We start from the raw sequence: 18,548 nt of genomic DNA, 5'->3' as shown, positions 1-18,548 counted from the left end.
GGGAAGGGGCAGTCTGAGGTGTTTCTTTGTTTCTCAGCCCGCAAGTGCCGCTAGCAAGCGTTGCTCACTATCACATTTGTTCACATCATGGCTGCAGATCTGCCTCCCACACCTCATTTTGCCCTCAAAAAAGCAGGGTACAGCCTCTGAGAACAGAAGCTACCTGTCACAGGATGCTGCTGTTATGGGTGGGTGAGTGCTACTCAAAGGCATGGTATCTGGCACTGCTGTTCTGAGTATGAGATAATGTAAGGACTCCATACAAGTTGAAGATTATGTCACTATAGGAATAAACAATTGTGTAAGGAGTTCAATCTAGAACTTCTTTAGCCATGATTTTAATAGATTTGTTAGGGGTTAACTAAAATCAGAATGTTTCCAGTATGCACTTTTGTTCTTTTTTTTTTTTTTTTTTTTTTTTTTTTTTTTTTTTTATACCATGGTAAGTCAAGTATAGGGAAGGGAGAGATGTAGCGCAAAGAATGCAAGCAAATGATCGGTTGACTCATATCAGTCAATCGATCGACTAAATACCTTCAGTTTATTTTCACTTTTTGACCAACTAAACATAGCTAGCGGGTTATAAATCAGAGCTGTAATTAAAGGTCCTCTGAATTTTTGTGGGTTGAAGTTCAGATTCCCAGACTTAATTCCTTTTCCAAGAATTTGGTAGCAGATTAGATCTATGACATTTTACCCTTCTCATCTTCATCAAAGATGATAGAAAGTGTGCTGGAAGCAGCGATCAGATCAAGCTTCTGCAACACTGGTAGCATGAATCTCATCATCATCAGCTCTATCATTTGAATTGTGCATATGTTTTGCTCCCGGTGGCTACAGATGCAAACTTTATCCTTAATCCGAAGGTTGATCTAAAGCTCTGTCTGGATCCAGATCAAGTTTTTCCTCTGTCAACCACCCTTTATTTAAGAAAATAAAGTGAAAAACTAACACAGTCCCTCTTGATCTGAGCAACATTGTCTTTCAAATGACAATCTCCCCCATGGCTCTGTTCTTAGGCATTTATTCAAAGGAGCTGGTGTAGCCTTTTTGTATCTTCTAAATTCTGATACAAGGGAAATTAGCCATTGTTCTCCTTCAGGATCCCAGATTTTGTACTATTAACATTCAAAAATAAAATAAAGTTATGGCCAGCTGTGAAAATATTAGCTAAAGAAGTTGCAGATGTTCCTAGGGGAGCTACTGAAATATTTTGGCACCTTCGCTCTGTCATTAAAAACAAAACACGATAGCTGGTTAGGACTGCAGTGTGAGTTCAAGGGGAAAGAGAAAAACAGGAAAGCATTTAACAGTGCTAATAGGGAATGTGGTTCAGCCATATAAGGTTTTCAAAAGCACCTAAGTGACTTCAGCTTCTAAACCCCATGCTCTGCAGTGACATCTGGCATTTATGTTCTCAAGCCGCAGCGGGTGACTGCGGAGAGACCTGGATTTCAGCAGAGGTCTTTACTGCAGCCTGTGGTGTGTCTGCATCACAGGCTGCTGCACAGACACTACTGAGTGCTGATTACCAGCTACTGAGGCAGCTTTAAACAGCACTTGGCAGAGGCTAAGGTATTGTGGCAGGCAGGTACTCTGACATATGCAGAGGTAAACTGTGGGTAAACTTCTTCTAGAAGCTAAACTTTCTGAAGCCAGCTCAGGTCTTGCCACGAGACACTACCTCACTTCAAGCTAGCTCAGGTATTGGCAATGGGGATATGGCTTGAGATTCAAAGGAGACTAAGCAGCTCATAAAAATATAAATAGGGGAACCCTCAGGCACCTCTGAAATTTTTGCTCCTAAGAGGAGGAGCTGGGCCATTCTGCGTGTAGCAAAAAAGTGTAAATTGCTCTGCCTTAGGCCAGGCAGGAGGAAGCTTCATTCCAAAAGTGAATTCTTCCCACCTCCAAATTCTTTCATCTTTCTCTGCCTGCCTCCTTCTGGCCCATCTCTGGTTTTCCTCTTCTTTCCAGATGCTACAGGAAACTCCAAGGATCCAAGGATTCTTCCCTAATCCACCCTCAGGAAAAGAAGCAAGATATCTAGCCAAGTTGGCAAGGGAGATACAATCAAAGCAAGTCATATGGCTCAGAGATAAGGAGGCAAGCAAATCAGTCATTATGTGACATGACAGCACTGGAAAAAAATCTGGAAAATCCCAATCACAAAAGAGCCTAGAAGAAGCAGCGAGTCCAGTGTGCATCAATGCATGCCCTAGGAATGGGAAGCTTGAGTTTCTCGCCCCAGCAACCAAGTGCAACTCAGTATTTGTGCAACACTCTGCACATGGCTTCCTGCCTGACAGAAGGCCACAGTTGCAGTATAAATGTTAATAGCAATCACAGAAATACCTGAAGGAGTTTTTTTGTGCTAGTGCTCACTGATGTTCCCCAAGTTAACCACTGGACTAACATTAAATAGAAACCCTTTCCCCCTTTTCTAATATCTAATAGATCATCTAATCTATCCCAAATGAATTGCAGCATTTTCCAGCAAAACAGGTTGTCAAAAGCCCTTTCCTCTACTGCAGAGGTTTAAATAATTGGCCATTTCTAGTGGAAAACTAATCTCTGATCTAATGGGTGTCACATAGTTGAAATGTTCCTCAGTGTTCATTTCTGCCCAGACAACTGAGCACCATGCTGCATTCTCTGCAAACAAAATGTCCATCCAAGAAAAAGAGGTTCCTGCACTCGGTACAGTATTTAAAATCTTGATATGCCATCAAGTACGCATGACAAATGCTGGAGAGGAACAAAGTTTACAGGAAGAGAAGAGTGTGCGCGCTTTGGAGAGGCAGAGGGGTCCCAGCCCACAGAGCTTAAGTCCAGCTCTGAATTTTTTCAGAGTTCCTGACTGCTTGGATGGGAGTTTTGGTCTGTGTGCATTGCTGTGAAGAAGGCAAGGAGGAAGGGAGGGTGCCTTTTCTTCTTTCCCAAACAACATCTCAGCCTGTCTCAAACTCACCCGCCAACATCTAACAAGCAAAGACAAACAACATCACAGCTCCACAACACTTAAGCTTGATTGAATGACGACAATTCCACGTTGAAAAAATGAACATCAGAGCCTTCCACAGCTGCATCAACATTATCTATAAAAAAGCATGACACTACATGAAGCTTTGGCTGTGCAAGCCAAGACCTAAATCAGCCATGGTTTGGAACAAGGCCATTTCTGAATTCTCCTGTAAAGTGATGCTGCCATATTGCTTACTTTCCACTGAGGTTTTCCACAAATTAACAGCTGTAGCAGACTCCCAGAAAACAGCAACTCTTTCCAAGTCTTTCTTCTCTGAAAATGTTGTTTCTTCATTTTATTCTTCCCCATATGGAAGGGGAGAGGAGGGGGAAAAAATGAACAGCCCTATGAAACAAGCAAACAAAAAAAGACAGACTGTGAGAAAGATTAATCACAAGTCTTGCCTGGAAAGAGAGTGGTTATCAGAAAGCTGTAAAATTAAACCAGAGGTGGGCCCAGTTTTCCTTTTCATTATACCAGCATGGTAGGATGGAGAATCAGACCCGGGGAAAATATTTCTGGAGCAGCCCTTCTGATTTAGGACCATCTCAACCATTCTGACAAGATCAGAAAAGTGCTGGATCCTTTTCAGTGGAGCACCACCAGAGGCCAAATCATTCCTATTTAGGGAAAAACAAAACTTCCCTCTGCTTCAGTAAGAATAATGTTTGGCACCAAGCACAGAGAAAACTGCATTGTTTTGGTTGGCTTGCTGAAGTGCAACTGAGACAGAAAGGTGATACCAGGCTGCTCTGGGTGGCTTCAGATCATACTCTTCTCTCTTGATTTAATCTTGGACATCACTAGGTACCACATAGTGATGCAGAGGGATTCATTATAAATGACAAAAAACCCTCTTAAACCACAAGTTGTTTGATTTTCAGCATGCACAGATGGCTGTTGACTCACTTGAGACAGGAAAGATGGAACTACCAGACTGGCAAGAGCATAAAAACTTTTTAGTATTAGAAAACACAGATTCAGTGGATTGCCTGATAAAGATCTATGAGCTACAGTACAGTAATAAGCAATACTGTGCACCCAGATGGGGCTTTCCAGATGGTGGACTCTTGGGTATTACCTACTTGTGACTATCAATGTGATGCACAGATGTGGCTTGTTACGGGTACTTGGGTGTAACACCTGACGATAACACGGGGTTGCTTTATAGAGAACAGCAGTATGAGGCACTATCTGACATGGGACATGGCACCCTTGAAAGGCTTGCGCAGCAACGCTACGAAGTTGTCTCACCGCAGATGCCTCAAGACGTCCTCCAAATGCAAGGCCGCTTTGGGAGGGCCAGGAGGGAGCGAGGACGAGGGGCTCTGGGTGACGCAGAGCCAGCCCACGCGGCTCCATGCCTTCTCCCTCTGCTTTATGTCTGCCTCGACGGCAGCCCCGTCAGGGTAAGGGTAAGTTTCACTCATCAGCCTCCGGCCACATCTGGCCTTCCTTGCAACTACGTTGCAAGCAGCAGGGCAAAGCCATTTGCTAAATACTGGAAGGAGTATGGTGGAGCTTACCCAGTCTCAGGCTTGCAACTCCTCCTGAGACATAACCTCCAGGCCCAGTCACCACTCCCCAACAGCCTGCCGCAGGGCACAGCTGCCTCCGCAGCAGGCTCCGGGTGCGCAGCGTCCCCGTCATGTCATGCATGGCCCAGGGCAGTGCCACAGGAGCCATGAGCTGCAGGTATCCTAGCCTGTAAGACAGATATCAAGGCACACTGTACTGCTTCTGCAAACAATCTCTCAGGCCAAATGTCAGACCAAAATGATCTTACCTCTCCTTCCGAAGAGAGGAATGAGGTGTTGCTAACCATCTCCTGCTGGACTGAAGAGTTAGGATAAAATTTTCTCCTCATCTATAAAGTATGAGCCAAGCAGGTTAAAACTATGCTGGATTTACATGAGAGGCGCTCCCCGTTAAAAAGCACAGCCTGAGAGCAGTATGAGAGGTGACTATAACTCTGTAACACTTTTCCTTTGTAAATCTCAAAGCAGCTTATATAGGAGGAAAAATACCAACTACTACAGGTACAGAAATAGGCACGAGGTATGAAAAGCAAAGCATGTCGAAGTGACTAAGGACTGTAGTCAGGCTGCCCACACAAAGTGCTTATCTTAGGCATCAGAGCTGCTGTGTGTTGGAGGCCAAAGAGTGATTTCGATTCTGGCTGCCTCCCTGCAGAGCCATCAGGGAGAAGAGGTTGTGAGACCTTGTGTGAGCTGCCCCAGGGCCAGGCTGCCCACTGCAGCTCTGCTGCTGCTTCTCACCTCTCCTCTATGGGCCCATTTCCATCCCTGGCTCCTGGTGGCTCGAGTGGCTTCTCACAGACTTATAACTCTTGGTATCTTTGCCGTTCCTGGGCTAGATACCTGTAGCAGACTGCCTGAATATGACCCTACGTGCCTCAAAATCTATATGACTTGGAAAGTCAACTGAAACGAGCCTATGCCACTTTGGTTTATGTTGCTATAAACTCCTACGTGACCTGCCCCAAACTGTGCCACATGCATCAGAAACAAAACCAGAAATCAGCTGTGCTGGCTCCCAGAGCTGAGAACGTTGGGCTGCGCTACCTCCTCTGACTCATCTGCTGCAAGCATGTTATCCAGTCGTAGCAACCACTCATTACAGTCAGGAAATAGGTATCACAAAGCCAAACTTCCTAATTCCAGCGAGTATAGAAGGTGACAGCTCTGGGTCAAACAGCAAACTGCACCATATGGTGATCCACCGCAACACACAGCAACCTGGGAAGAGCAGCATACCCATGCTGCTGCAGGTCCCTCCCTGAAGAATGCCTTTTATCCCCGTTTTGCTCAGCTCAGTATCTGAAGGCTGGTGAGTTGGAGAAAGACTTTTGACATGGACCACATGCAAAAGGAGCTACTAACAGCTGATTCTCTAACCCAGGGAGATCTTTCTTCAGAGAATTTTTTTCTGAAAGTATCAACCTACTGGCACATCAATGGAGGACCTGGCCTCAGGTTAGTAGCCAGAAATTAGTAGCCAGTTCTTAGCCTGCTTTAATACCAGCCTGACACCTGTGCAACCACCTACACTGTTCCAGAACGAATCTTGATCACCCCTGGTGCGGTTCGGGTGGCAATTTAGGCTATCTGTCTCAAGCATCATCTTAAAATCCTATTTCACACAAAGTCAGAACAAAACATGCCATACTGGGCTCAGCTCCACGCTCTGCTCACCCTGCCTGTGCATGGGGCTCTCTTTGTGGGAAAAAACCCTTTTGTTTGAGCTCTGGCCCAGGCAGGACAAGAAGGCCAGGGGGCACATCTCCGCGCCTGACTGCCGCTCAGGACGCCAGCAAGGAGCCATCAGGAGTCTTCTCATTGCAGGAAGAAGGAAGAGTGGCAATATAAGGAAACGGATCACAAGATTGTGTTTTTTAACTTCAAATTCAGAAGCCTCTGCCATCCAGGTTAGTACTGACCAGAGTTCCTCAAATTTTGACGGCCATCTCATATCCTGTATGACTTTGCGATCTTAATCAAGTTTGTCTGTGGTCAATGCTCACTTTACGCAATAAGCTGAGGAAATGAACATAGCTTTCTTGTATTTCAAGCACAACCACAGGCTGTGAGTAGAAAAACCCAAACAAACATACAAATAACACTGGAGAACAAAGAACCTGATTGTTTCTCCTGACCCAAAGTGAAAAAAAAAGAGTTTAAAATATCAGTTTACTAGTGAGGGGCTCTGCACTCAGTGTGAATCTCCAGTCTCAGAGATGTTCTGTCATAATGTTCTCTAATTGTTTCCAACACTTGACATGAGTATTTTTGGCAGTTAGTTTGTCATGAATTGACACTTATTTTGTCAACCTATCTTCAGTAAGACTGCACCCCCCTCCCTCCTAGTAGACCTGTCAGAAACATAAAATTACTCATTACAGGTTTCCAAGAACCTCCTAAAGCCAGCACTCAGAGTTTGCATAACAACCATTGTCGCCAATCCACCTACAGCAGCTTAAAAATACAGTTTTGAATGGGTGAAGGGAGGCCAGGAGTTCTCAGAAGGACTAGTCAGATTCAGGATTTTATTAATAGAACCGGAGGCGTTCTCATGAAGAGAAAAAAAAACCCTCTTGTTATCTTAGCTGTCATCAGCAGTCACCTTTTCAAAAACAGACAGGCTAGACGCAGAGTATTGCTGTAGATGAGCAAACAGAAAGCTTTGCATAAAAACATGAGAGCAAAGCGGGGACCAGCAAGCGCCAAGGATCACTGCTCAGGTCCATGTTGAGAAAAGTCCTGTGCGCAGCTGCCTGCTTTGTGTGCGTGCTGGCCTCACATAAGTGACTCTTTCGTTTTCTTTTCTTTTAATATGGTGCCATGCATTCCAGCCATAGAGAGCTAATTGTCAGACAGGGCGCGCATGGAGAATGCATATAAAGCTATTTGTGGCAGAGGCTCCAAAACTCTCTCCAGTAAAATAATGCAATTATGTTAACTGGAGCGCACAATAGGCGCCATCGAAAATAGAAGATTAATAAATACGGCTTGGTGATGGATGCCAGTGAAGGCAGAGAGTGCGACAGCACATGGCGAAGAGACGGATGGAAATGCTGGCTCACGTTTCTACCGGTCGATGGCAGGGAAAGTTGTGCCCGAGCTCTGCCTGCGTACGAGGAGGCGCTGGAAGGATGGGGGAGAGGGGGCGACATGGGGCTCCCTGATGCAGAGCTCCTGCCTCCAAGGGAGCGAGCGGAGAGGCCTCCCCAGCCGGCGGGGGGCCGCGGCACTGCAAGGAAAGGGCTGCCCCGGCTGCGGGCTTCCCACCGGCCGGCGCCAGGTCCACCGAGCTGGCTGCACTGCGGGACGGAGCGGGCGCTCGGGGGAGCGAGGGGGCTGGTGGAAGCACCAGGGAACGGCAGGGACGTCAGCACAAGCAGCCGGCGGTGCTGAAAAGCCTCAGCTCCGGCTACGCGGCAGCACTCGTAGCCTTTCCCGAGCCAAATCCCCAGCCTGCTGGGTTCACCCTTAACAACAGTCCCCGCAACTTTCTCAGCCTCTCTGTTTACCCAGCCTAGAGCTTTCATACATAAAACTCTTAAATGAAAACATTAAAGAGCAGCTGGCGCCTCTTGGAAAACTTGTAAAAAGTCTGTTTCCAAACAGCGTTGCTTCTATATCATAAATTTCTGCATTTCTCACTCCCCGCTCTCCTTGTTTCTGAAGACATTTGCATGGAAACAGGAACTTTGTTTATTAAAGGGTTCATCTGCTCCTGCTGTTTATTTCCCACCTGAAGCCACAGCGCCCTGGGCATGACATCATTAGCGCACCCGCACTCCGGAAACGATACCCGAGTCACGAACAGCGGATTCGGACTCCAGGCAGGGAACAAACAGCAGGAGGGGACATGTCTGCGCAAGCGCTCCCTAACCCCCAGGTCCTTACCCAGTTTTTCCCAGAGCAACATCCCACTGAATTCAGTGGGATCCTGACCAAATCGAGGCCCTCAGCACTTGGTCTGGAGGCCGGACCCACGCTCGCAACCAGGATCACCCCAACGGCCACCCTCCCGCCCGGCTCTGCTGACCGTCCGCCCTGGGCAAGCAGCAGGAAAAGCCCCCCGCTTCCCGCCACCGGGCATGCACAGCTAATATAAAGTATATAGGCCAAATACTGCTCTCTTTTAAACTGACTCCACTTCATGGCAGTGGCAGATGCCATTCCATGGGCTACATATTTTTTATGGCTCCCTGCTTGACTTCCACAAAGCTGCATCATTGCAGCCGAGAATATAATCTGGCCCTGCATAATCACCACTCCCCTTCCAGCCGCCTGCGGTGAGCAGACAGCTTGTCTTCCTGCCTGCCCACCTTGGGCCAAGCCAGCATCTGGTCGGGGCTGCTAAATGCTGCTGCTTTGAGCAGACGTTGCAGGACGTCTGAGGATGTATACACCCGCAGGACTGGGCTGTGGCTGAATGGCCGGGAGCAGGGACAGCGAGAGCGTGGTTATACTAATGCTGCACTGGGAAGATGGAGGCTGAGCATGGGACGGAGCAGATACAGTCCTGAAGGGGACTTCTGCAGTTCATCCTTGTACTCCAGGCTTTGAAGCCTTACATACATAGTGCTACATCTTTACCCAGTGCTGGTGTTGGGATCATGCATGGTGTTTTGGAAATACTGACTAGTTGTCCCATACCAGCACCTACTATTTGGTACAGCAGAGGGGAAAAAAGGAAAAAAACAAAAAGAGATGTATTTATTCTTGCAAATAGAATCAAAATTCTCCCCCTCAGTGAAATCACTTGGATTTGATTGATTATCACCAGCCTAGGCTGAATATGCTTTATGGTCATGGTGCTCCACTCACTAGACCTGGCCTGAACTTGGCCCTCGGGAGACGCTCGCCCAAAGTCCACAGCAAAGTGACTCCACGAGTGCTCAACACTCTCAGCCCCAGTGCCGTACGTGCCTCCACTGCCCCCCTCCTCTGCCACAACGCAGCGAGCCCCGCGCGCCCCACCATGCCACCCCCCCTTCCCTGCTGCTCTCCGACAGCGCAACGTGGAGGAACTGCATCGCCTGATTTCCTCCAGTTTCGTTCATTGTCAGGAGCCAAACAAGCCCAACTGTTTTCGTTGGAATCGGCCCGCAGTCCCATCATGCCTTACTTCCTCTGAGTAGAATAAGTGTTATTTAACAGGCAGCTCTGATTACTTTGGAAAGATGTTCATTTTTCTGAGGAGAGGAGAATATATCAAAACTGATTGTATTGGCTGCTCGTGCCTATTTTTTCTGGATGGCCTTCTCTCTCTTTGTATAAAACGTCAGCTACAGACTGGGGCAGCTTTTCAAGAAGGGCACGATGCTGCTGTCACATGCAACTTACATAACGGAGTTGTCACCTCTGTCACGTTAAGCCAGCAATAAAAGGAAATAGAGGCACACTGGGGAGAGGTGTCCACACGCAGTTACCCCAGAGCACACCCAACCAAGTCAATAAGAATTTGGTCCAAAATAAGTAACAGTGGGAAGAGCTGATAAAGCTCCTTTTGCTGCTGTTATTTATCCCCCTAACATACCACCTGGTAACATAGCTGAAGCCTGTTAAAGAGGGGTTGCCCTCCTTCATTTCTTGACGGGGGCTTTGAGAAGGCAGGCAGACAAAGAGTAAATATTTCAGTGCAACTGAAAGTGTGTCTGACTCATCATATCGTCATAATTTTTCTGGGAGCCACTGGGTCCATTCTCCTTCCTCAGCCCTTCCCTTAGGACAGTTCACTCCAGAAGCTCTGCATTTTTCTCAGAAATTCACTAACGTTCTCTATAAGAATTGGTATTGTTCATATTAAAGACAAGAAAGCGAGTGAGTGAGCGAGAGGAGCCCTCCCTTCTTCTGTCTTCTAACCCTTGTATTTCCATTTCCTTACTTTCAAATCATAGTACAGCGAATGTTCAAGGTCTTCCTCCCACCTGCTTCTCCAAGGCAGTTTTAAATTAGCCATGATTTCCTTCTCTTCTCAGCCTCTCATTTTTTCCTGAGTCTGTACTATCAAATCCTAACGCCCTCCTTCCCTTTTTGTTATTCTAGACAGCCCAGCATCATTCTGTTCATTCATGAGGACACTTCCGCCCACTCCGCAGATCCAATATTCTCCACCTCTGCTCTGCATAAATGCTTTCAACTCCACATTAGTCTAGCTCTTGCTTCTAGCAGCTGCTTTTTGCTTTTTTTTTTTTTTTTTTTTTTTGGTCTCTTGTGAGCAGCCCTTCCCACTCTGCAGGGCTGCCGAATCCTTCTGAGGCGAGTTCTTTCCAGGCAGGAGGACAGAGCACGGCAAGAGCAGCAATGGTCGCTTGTTGCAAACCCCATTTTGTTTATCTCAGTCTTAAAAAAACACTGCCACTAATTCCAAAGGGGCCCGCCCTATGCTCTGGGTATCTTTACAGCAATTGAAACTACAATATCATTGGTATGAATAGCAAGAAATAGCAACGGCTTATTCCACTACAACTCCCTTGTTCCCACAGTGCTCCCAGTGACAACTGAAACTTCAAACGAAATTAAGATCCCTCCCCAACAACTGTCTTAGGCAACCTCGCTCAGAGGGAAACTGGGCCGTAAGGCATGGCCAGAAAGGTGATGCATCCAGGCTGCTGGAGGCCATGGGGAAGTGAATCCCAAACCAGCAGCTCCCTCTCCATGTACAAGAGGACTCCAGGTCGCATCCCTTTCCCAACCTCAACATGGCTTTGCAATACAGGAAGGGGGAAAGGCAACCTCTGTGGCCAGCACATCCCAGACCCCACACAGTACAGGCCAAATTCCCTTCTCCAAGAGAAGACATGTTCCTTGAGAGTACAGGAGATGGAAAATAGTCTTCAGGCCAAAGAGCACTGCTGTCTATTCACAGTCTCACCAAGGTCTTCCACACAGGCACTGAGAAGATCGTTGTCTTGCTGAGGCATCACAGAGGAAGCCATACTCTCACAGCTTGTGGAAAAGGGAAGATGATGCACAGGTCTGTGGATTTATTTCTGTGAAGGAACTGAATCTGAGTCACTGCAAAGAGGTTCATTCTCCTATTGCACTGGGCTAAAGGAAGCCTCCAGAGACTGAGCTTTGTTGGAAATTATCTTTTGCTCCCTGTAGGTACAATGAAAGGACCTGTGTTTGGAGAGGCTAGTGAGCCCAGCTGTCAGCTCTCACAGGTAATTATTGCAAGTGCTACTTATTTGGTAGCAATGTATGGTAGTATCAGACCTGATCACTGCCAAGTCATATGACAGTACAAATCTAGCCCAACAGAAGTTGATAGACCCAATCACTCACCTGCAAGTTCTCCTGATTTAGCAACTGGCCATGTTGATCTCCTACAGAGGCAGCTCTCATGTGAGACAGCCATGCAGCCTGCTCTCTAGGAAGTGTCGGGAGGTGCAGGGTTTCGCTCTCACCAATGGATGTCCCTGGGTTTCCACAGCAGGCTAGCAGTGCTTTAGGGGACCACAGGGAGCACGAAAGGGAGTCAGAGAGCGGCTGATAAAGGACCCCAGGATGGGAAGGCACAGACATAGGAGCCACAGAGCACGTTTTCTTACCTCAAGGAATCCAAATGTTTCAGAAGAGGGTTATTTTCTGGATCTTATGCATCTTTTCAAAGTACCTGTGACACAAAATGTTGCCAGGTCCTACAGCAGTCTGATTAGTCTATCCTAGAAAACTCATGCTCCCAAACACAGCACAAATTCCCTCCTGGATAATGTTCTTCTGTTCTCTGGCATTCTACAATATGGATATGATCCAAGTCCTACAAAGCAGTGCTTTTGCCCCCAAGACACTCACCAGGCTTTCTAGTAGGCAATAATGGCAATACAGAAGATGTTCCTGAGGACCTTAGCGGTAGCTTGGCACAGGTCCTGCATGTGTCCACACCGTGCCATCAGAGCAGATCATGTCACTGAAGTGATCGTCCTCCTCCTCATGCTTCACCCCAGAGTTTGAGCAGGCCAGCACCCTCCGCAGCAACTCAGCAGGCACCATGGCAGAGCAGAGCAGACCTGGGGGAGCACTCCTGGCACCTCTCCACCAGTGACTGCCTCTGCCATGTCACTCGGCTGTCGACTGAAGCAGCTGACTTAAGGCCATTGAGATTAAAGATGAAAAAGGCCTCATCCAGAAAACATCCTGGGTGAGGCAGGCACACCAGAACAGAGATTGCTATGACGGGCAGTCCAGACTTGGGAAAACTGGCAGCCATCAAGGAGAGGTCCAAATGCAGAGAGCACCTCTGTGAGAAGAGCAGGCTGCAGCCCCATCTGAGAGGAGAGTGACCCATGGAGACCTGGCCCAGGTGGGGAAAGCGGTGGGATGGCTGGTCAGACTGGCCACATATAGACCATGCCATAGCCGGCACAGCATGGGCCAGGTCAATGTTACCTCCACAATGCAGCTTCCAGCTGGCACCATGAGCTGATGCTGGGGCAGGCTCTGGGCTCAGCCATGGCTTTTCTAGTCCAGCCCTGGACATGATCTCATCTTTCCATGGCCTTACAGCTCCTCTCTTACTGCACCTGAACCGCTCACCACCATCCACCACCCGCCAAGGCCCACAGACCCCACCATCACCACCTCCTGTGCCCACTCACCGCTCGCTAGATGGTCTCTCCCTCCCTAGACTTTTCTCGGGCTCCTCACTTTATTACTTCTCTTCCCACACAAGGATCAAGGAGCCATAAATGGATTAACTTGTGGCAAGATTTAAAACTGTCCCATCTTTAAAAAGCCACAAACTCACTGCAACCTGTAAAAGCTATTCAATCCTGCCACAACAGTGACACATTTAGCCCCGAGGAATAAGGGCTAAACTTGCCTGGCTTTCAAATGCAATAATATGTATGTGCACAGAACTGTTACAGTGCAATTTACGCCAAGCTGATGCTCCATTTATCTATCCATAGCCTTGGCATCTTGCTGCCTTTACACTCCTAAATCACTCTTCTTACTTTCAGCACACTCCCTCCCTTTTAATTCTGCAACTCTTCAAGCGAGCTCTCACGCTAATGATCTTTGCATACCTCTGCATTCTCATTTTTCAAAATGCTGCCCTGTCTCACTTACCATGCAAACATGCTAAGGCACAGAGCTAAAATGTCATGCCAGAAAAAGCAACCAAAGGCATTTTGGTACATGCAGCGATCAGCACGCCCAACTGAGGGAGCCTACCAGCATGTAATTAACATCCCAAGTTTCTGAGCCTGATAAGTCCTGTTCCTTCTCTTGTCCAAACTGCAGAGACAAGAACCATCAACCTCTCCAATGTCTCACAAATCCTAAAACATCTGTGGAGACGCAGAGATGGAAAGGGAATCATCGTGCTGCCTAGCAAAACCATCATTAGGACCTGGGTTCTCATCACATTTGTAGAAGCAGTGATTGCCTCTTAATGGAGTGGGCAGGCTGTCCTATTTGACTGAAGAAATCTTATTCAGATGCAGTCATGGAGACCTTCTTGAACATACAAATGAGCCCAACACACATATGCTGAGATGAAGAAATCTGAGAAAGGCAAAATGGAATCTGAACGCAGCAAAAGAAGAGAAGTTTGCACACAACAAAGAGCTGTAACTCCACAAGCCACTTTTTTTTTCCTGCTTGCCTGCCATACTGAAAGCCTTCTCAGTCTGCAGGCTTTTGTCCTCTGGGTTAGGGCAGCAAAGGCATGCAGCACTGCATGCTAATTCTGCTCCGAATGCTCCAGCAGTGACTGGACATTTCAAACCTGGGCATGAAAGCCCCCATGGGCACCGAGCCCAATCTCGCTCTGCTGCGTTCTCACACAGGCATCAGAATCAGCACAGAAACACATCGGCCCAGGACCAGAATCTTTGATTTATTGATTGATTTTGAATACATTGCTCCTCTTACACCTCCACTTCTGCCCACAAGGACACAAGACCTTTGTGCTTTTTTGATGACTTCATTTGTCGTACTCCACTCCCACAAGCTATAAGTCGAGGATCAGGTGACTGACTTGACCCAAACTGGCTGACAAGACTTATCTGCTCAGCATGGCATTTAGAGAAACTGATTCACTGAAGTGTCAATGTTACATTAAATTCAACTGTGATTTCCAGGCGTGCCTGAAAAAGCACCATCACAGTCGGTGGGCTTATTGATAAATTCAGTAGACAGACTAGATGTGAAGAAGCTCTGGGACTGAGCATCCATCTCATTTCCCCACACTCCATAGGTGAATCTTCCACCCTGCCATGTGTATGACACCTCGTATAAAGAACAAAAGTTTTCATTTTCCAGGGTTGTCTTCCCAACACTTCTCGTAGGCATAAAACTCACCACTGAGGTTCCTCCCAAGTAATATCACCAGGCTTCAGGGGCATTTAAGCATTTTTGTTCTACAGTTTAGCTGTTCAGCATCGATGAGGTACACGCAAGTATGTAGATGCAGATGCATGTAGAACGTGTCACAGCTATGCTAAAAAGACAAAGCACAAGAAAAGCACTTAAAAACAACCCCCTTCCTAAATGAACACCCCTCACACAAAAATACCTTTCCCTTCAGGTCCATCTCTTTTCAGGCATGTGGTCTGTCCCTGTATTGCCTTTTTAAATCCTGCTTAGCCCTACTGCTGAACCAGCCTTCATCCCACCCCAAAGCCCGTCTGCCTCATCTCCTCTTATCATCAATAGTTCCTCAGAGCATCTCCTCAATTTTCCTTCTCACAGCCCTTGCACTAAACTCATTTAGCACCTCTTTTTTTTTTTTTTCTTTTCTCTCTGTCCTGTTAATAATTTTCCATTCCTCTTAACTTTCTCACTTTTCTTTAGACCGGAAGAGGGAACAAGCACTCCCAGCTTTAGCAGCCTCTGTCCAGTAATGGATCGTCACCAGTGGGCAGGGGATAAGCTCTGCCAGCGCCCAACCTCTCTGCTGCCAGAGAAACGAGCCAGCCTAGGCAAGGGAAAATCTCCACAGTGACCACTGGATTCCACAGCTACAGAATACACATATTTTTCATAATCTACATAAATTTCCCCACATTATAACAGCTGCAAAAAAGTATCTCCCAGTTCTTTTCCCCACCTGCTCAGTTTGGTAAGATCGAAGACCTGTTTACGGTAGATCACTGTAAAGTAACGATGCTAAAATGGAAATCTACGGTTGTTTTTGCCGCTAGGGTCTAAATAAAGCAAAGACTCAAATAAGGCTAGATGTAGTTTGGCTAAGAGTCAAACTAAAGATATCAGAACGGTTCAAGTACTTCAAATATTTTAAGGTACATCCATCACTAACTGGAAACAGGGCTGGATTATTCTTTGAGATATATTAGAAGTAACCTGCAAAAGTGAGCGTGAAAACTCAAAGCACCATGGAAATGTGCTCTGAATGGCTGCACTACCCGGGCTGTGGAGGGAATTCAGCACAGGAATATGCATATATATACATATATATCTGTGTGTGCATGTGCATACATATATATTATACATACGCATGTATATGTATGTGTGTATATATTTATATAAAAATCTCTCTGTATATATATAAAATCTCTCTATAAAAAATATATATAGATACACACATACATATGTATACACACACACACACACATATATAAAAAGTCAGTTCATAGTTGGCTAGCTTGTTCCAGGTCAGCTGCTGGTGTCCCAGAATGCACCATTCTGGGACGTTCTGAAATGACAGGCTTTCTGATATGAAAATCCCTTTGTAGTTTCATACTTCTGGTCCACAGAGTGTTTCTCTGTAAAATGTCTCCTATTTACTAACTGCTTTTGCATATGACACTGTTTTCGAAGCTCCCCAAGTCGCACATTCAGCAGATATTCCTGTAGTTGCTTCGATACGCAAATTTCCCATGCAAGTCTCTTTGAGGTGCCGTGTTTGAACCATCCACGTGCATTTCTATGTCACTCGGGGGCCACAGCACGGCTTTGCCTCCCCACTCCACGAGCACAGCCCATGCACCCAAGAGGCTGGGAGCACGCAGGTAAATACCTCAGCTCTCTGAGACAAGCCCTGTCAGCTAGCCGAATTCAAACGCCCAACATGCACGTCTTTCCCTTGCAGGCTCAGTGCTTAGTCAGCTCTTACAACAACGTGCAAAACCTCTGCTGAAAGAGCTGTGGTAGAAAATAGCTGCTCAGTAAGTCTGAAGTGTCAGAAGCGTCGGGGTAGGTGGAGGCACTGACAGGAAGGCAGGAAACCCAGGCTGCGAGCGCCCAGCTCACGGCGAGGAGACCGTTTCCACGCAGCGCAGAGATTGCAGAACAGCACTGGCACGAGGGCTCAGGCACAGCCAAAAGGCATTTTTTCTCGCCCCGTTCAATGCTCTCGGGCCGCTGCAGCTCAGCACGCCAGGGAGGAAGTGCGGGTTAGCCTACATTTAATGCTTGTCATGGTTCTCACTATTACGCTTGTGGGGAAGGGAGGCAGAGGATCTATAAACATATTTCACACAAGCACATGTGAAATAACCCAAATAAATCACCCTGCAAAGTCTTTTCTTTTTAAGAGTTGGCTAGTTACCCTGAATACCTGCTACAATCAGCATGCTAACTTATTTACGTGCTGCAAAACCACAGCTCACAAAGAGCTGTTGTGCTGACTTTCCACCACAAACCTGCGAAGTCTGGCAATTTGTTAAATCAGACTTATCGTCTCTGAAAACGGTGTCAGGTGCTTGCAGCAACACACAGGCAACTCACACAGGGGCCGGATTCTTCTCGCAGGGTCTCCAAGCTGATCACAGCTCCAGTAGTCGCCTCCTTGCAAGCCAAGGCAGTCTACTCTGGTTAGATCTGGGATTAGCCCTTCCACATGGATCTGACTGGGAAAACACTAAGCACCAAGGACTTGGAGTTAACTAACCCCACAGAAATCCCCACCAACACCCCCAACTTTGGCAGCTGCTGCAAGGGAGCTTTCAATTTTAATCACAAATTATTTTCATGACAACCCAGAGTAAAACTAAAACAAGCATCACAAGACAAAAAGGCCTTACTTTGGTTTACAAGTTTCATGCAACATCCTTTGGGGGTTCTAGTTCAATTCCAGGAAAAGCAAAGAAACAGCTCAGATAAAGCAGATGCATCTCCGTTTGCTCTGAGCGCACAGCGCTATTGGCTCTGCGCGCACTGCGGTATGCACCAGCGGTTAGGTTCACATGTCGACGCTCCTGGCTAGCGCCATCAGCGGTTTACATTTTGCTCTGTCCATGTACGTGCTTTTATAAACGTCACTGCATGTAGTACGTCCCTCCGTCTCGCTGACCAATCCACAGAGATAAATCTTTTACAAACCGCTTCCACCAGACTGTGATTCTACGGTATCAGCAGCGTAAGCTAGCTGAGTGTTAATGAGGAAAACCAGAAACAAGTCATGTTTAAATCTGCAGCATCCAAGTAGCTTGACCAAGGTATAAATATATACAGCTGTAAGTGTACAGACATTTGGACGTGTGTGTTTGCTTCTCTATGTGCGCCACGTGCTTGCGGTGTGGTCTGATATGCTGGTACGCTACCTGATACACTGAAGCCCTCACTGCAGATACCAACTTCTTCAGTGATGGTGGATTATTTTTCAGTTTCCCAATCAGTAAGCTAAGGATTTATCTGTCCTTCCATCCATCCCACAGAGGGCCTGTGAGGATAAGCTAGCTAAGTTATGTAAATGTCATGAAGGCTCAAAGTGTTAAGGATTCCATAGGAGGGAGTGGTTTGAGGGAATTTCTGCAGCAGCATGAGGGAGCACGGCGTCCGTTCAGCGGAGGAGTTGTTCCAGCTGATGTACAGAGAGCTCCCTCACTCCCCTGGAAAGTCACTCCAAACCAGATAATGCCTAATTGAATGCATACTTCGAGGAGACTCATATATTCTGTTTTTCCTGGAAAAGCAGCAGAGCTGTGATCATTTCAGCAGAGAGTACACTGTGTGTCCTGTACACTGTGTGGGGCTTCGCCTGGGCTCTGGCCCACGTGAGAGCTTCCCATCACCTCCAAAGT

General features: G+C 47.0%; 2 long non-coding RNA genes across 2 annotated transcripts in view; both read right to left on the bottom strand.

Annotated features, from left to right (window-relative positions):
* Positions 1 to 389: 389 nt before the first annotated feature.
* LOC135327892 (uncharacterized) lies at positions 390 to 4,738 on the bottom strand. The gene is made up of 2 exons (XR_010388452.1): positions 4,552 to 4,738; positions 390 to 3,370 (listed from the first exon to the last, which is right to left on the bottom strand). It is a non-coding gene; the product is annotated as an uncharacterized LOC135327892 (long non-coding RNA).
* A 9,643-nt stretch (positions 4,739 to 14,381) lies between these two features.
* Positions 14,382 to 18,548, bottom strand: part of LOC112988948 (uncharacterized) — a 57,921-nt gene continuing 53,754 nt past the window's right edge. The window contains exon 2 of the long non-coding RNA XR_003260665.2: positions 14,382 to 15,004. This is a non-coding gene — a long non-coding RNA (uncharacterized LOC112988948). The remainder of the gene's footprint in view (positions 15,005 to 18,548) is intronic.

This window comes from Dromaius novaehollandiae, chromosome 3 (assembly GCF_036370855.1).
Source record: "Dromaius novaehollandiae isolate bDroNov1 chromosome 3, bDroNov1.hap1, whole genome shotgun sequence".
Taxonomy (NCBI): Eukaryota; Metazoa; Chordata; class Aves; order Casuariiformes; family Dromaiidae; genus Dromaius; species Dromaius novaehollandiae.
This window is presented reverse-complemented; position numbering and strand designations above follow the sequence as displayed.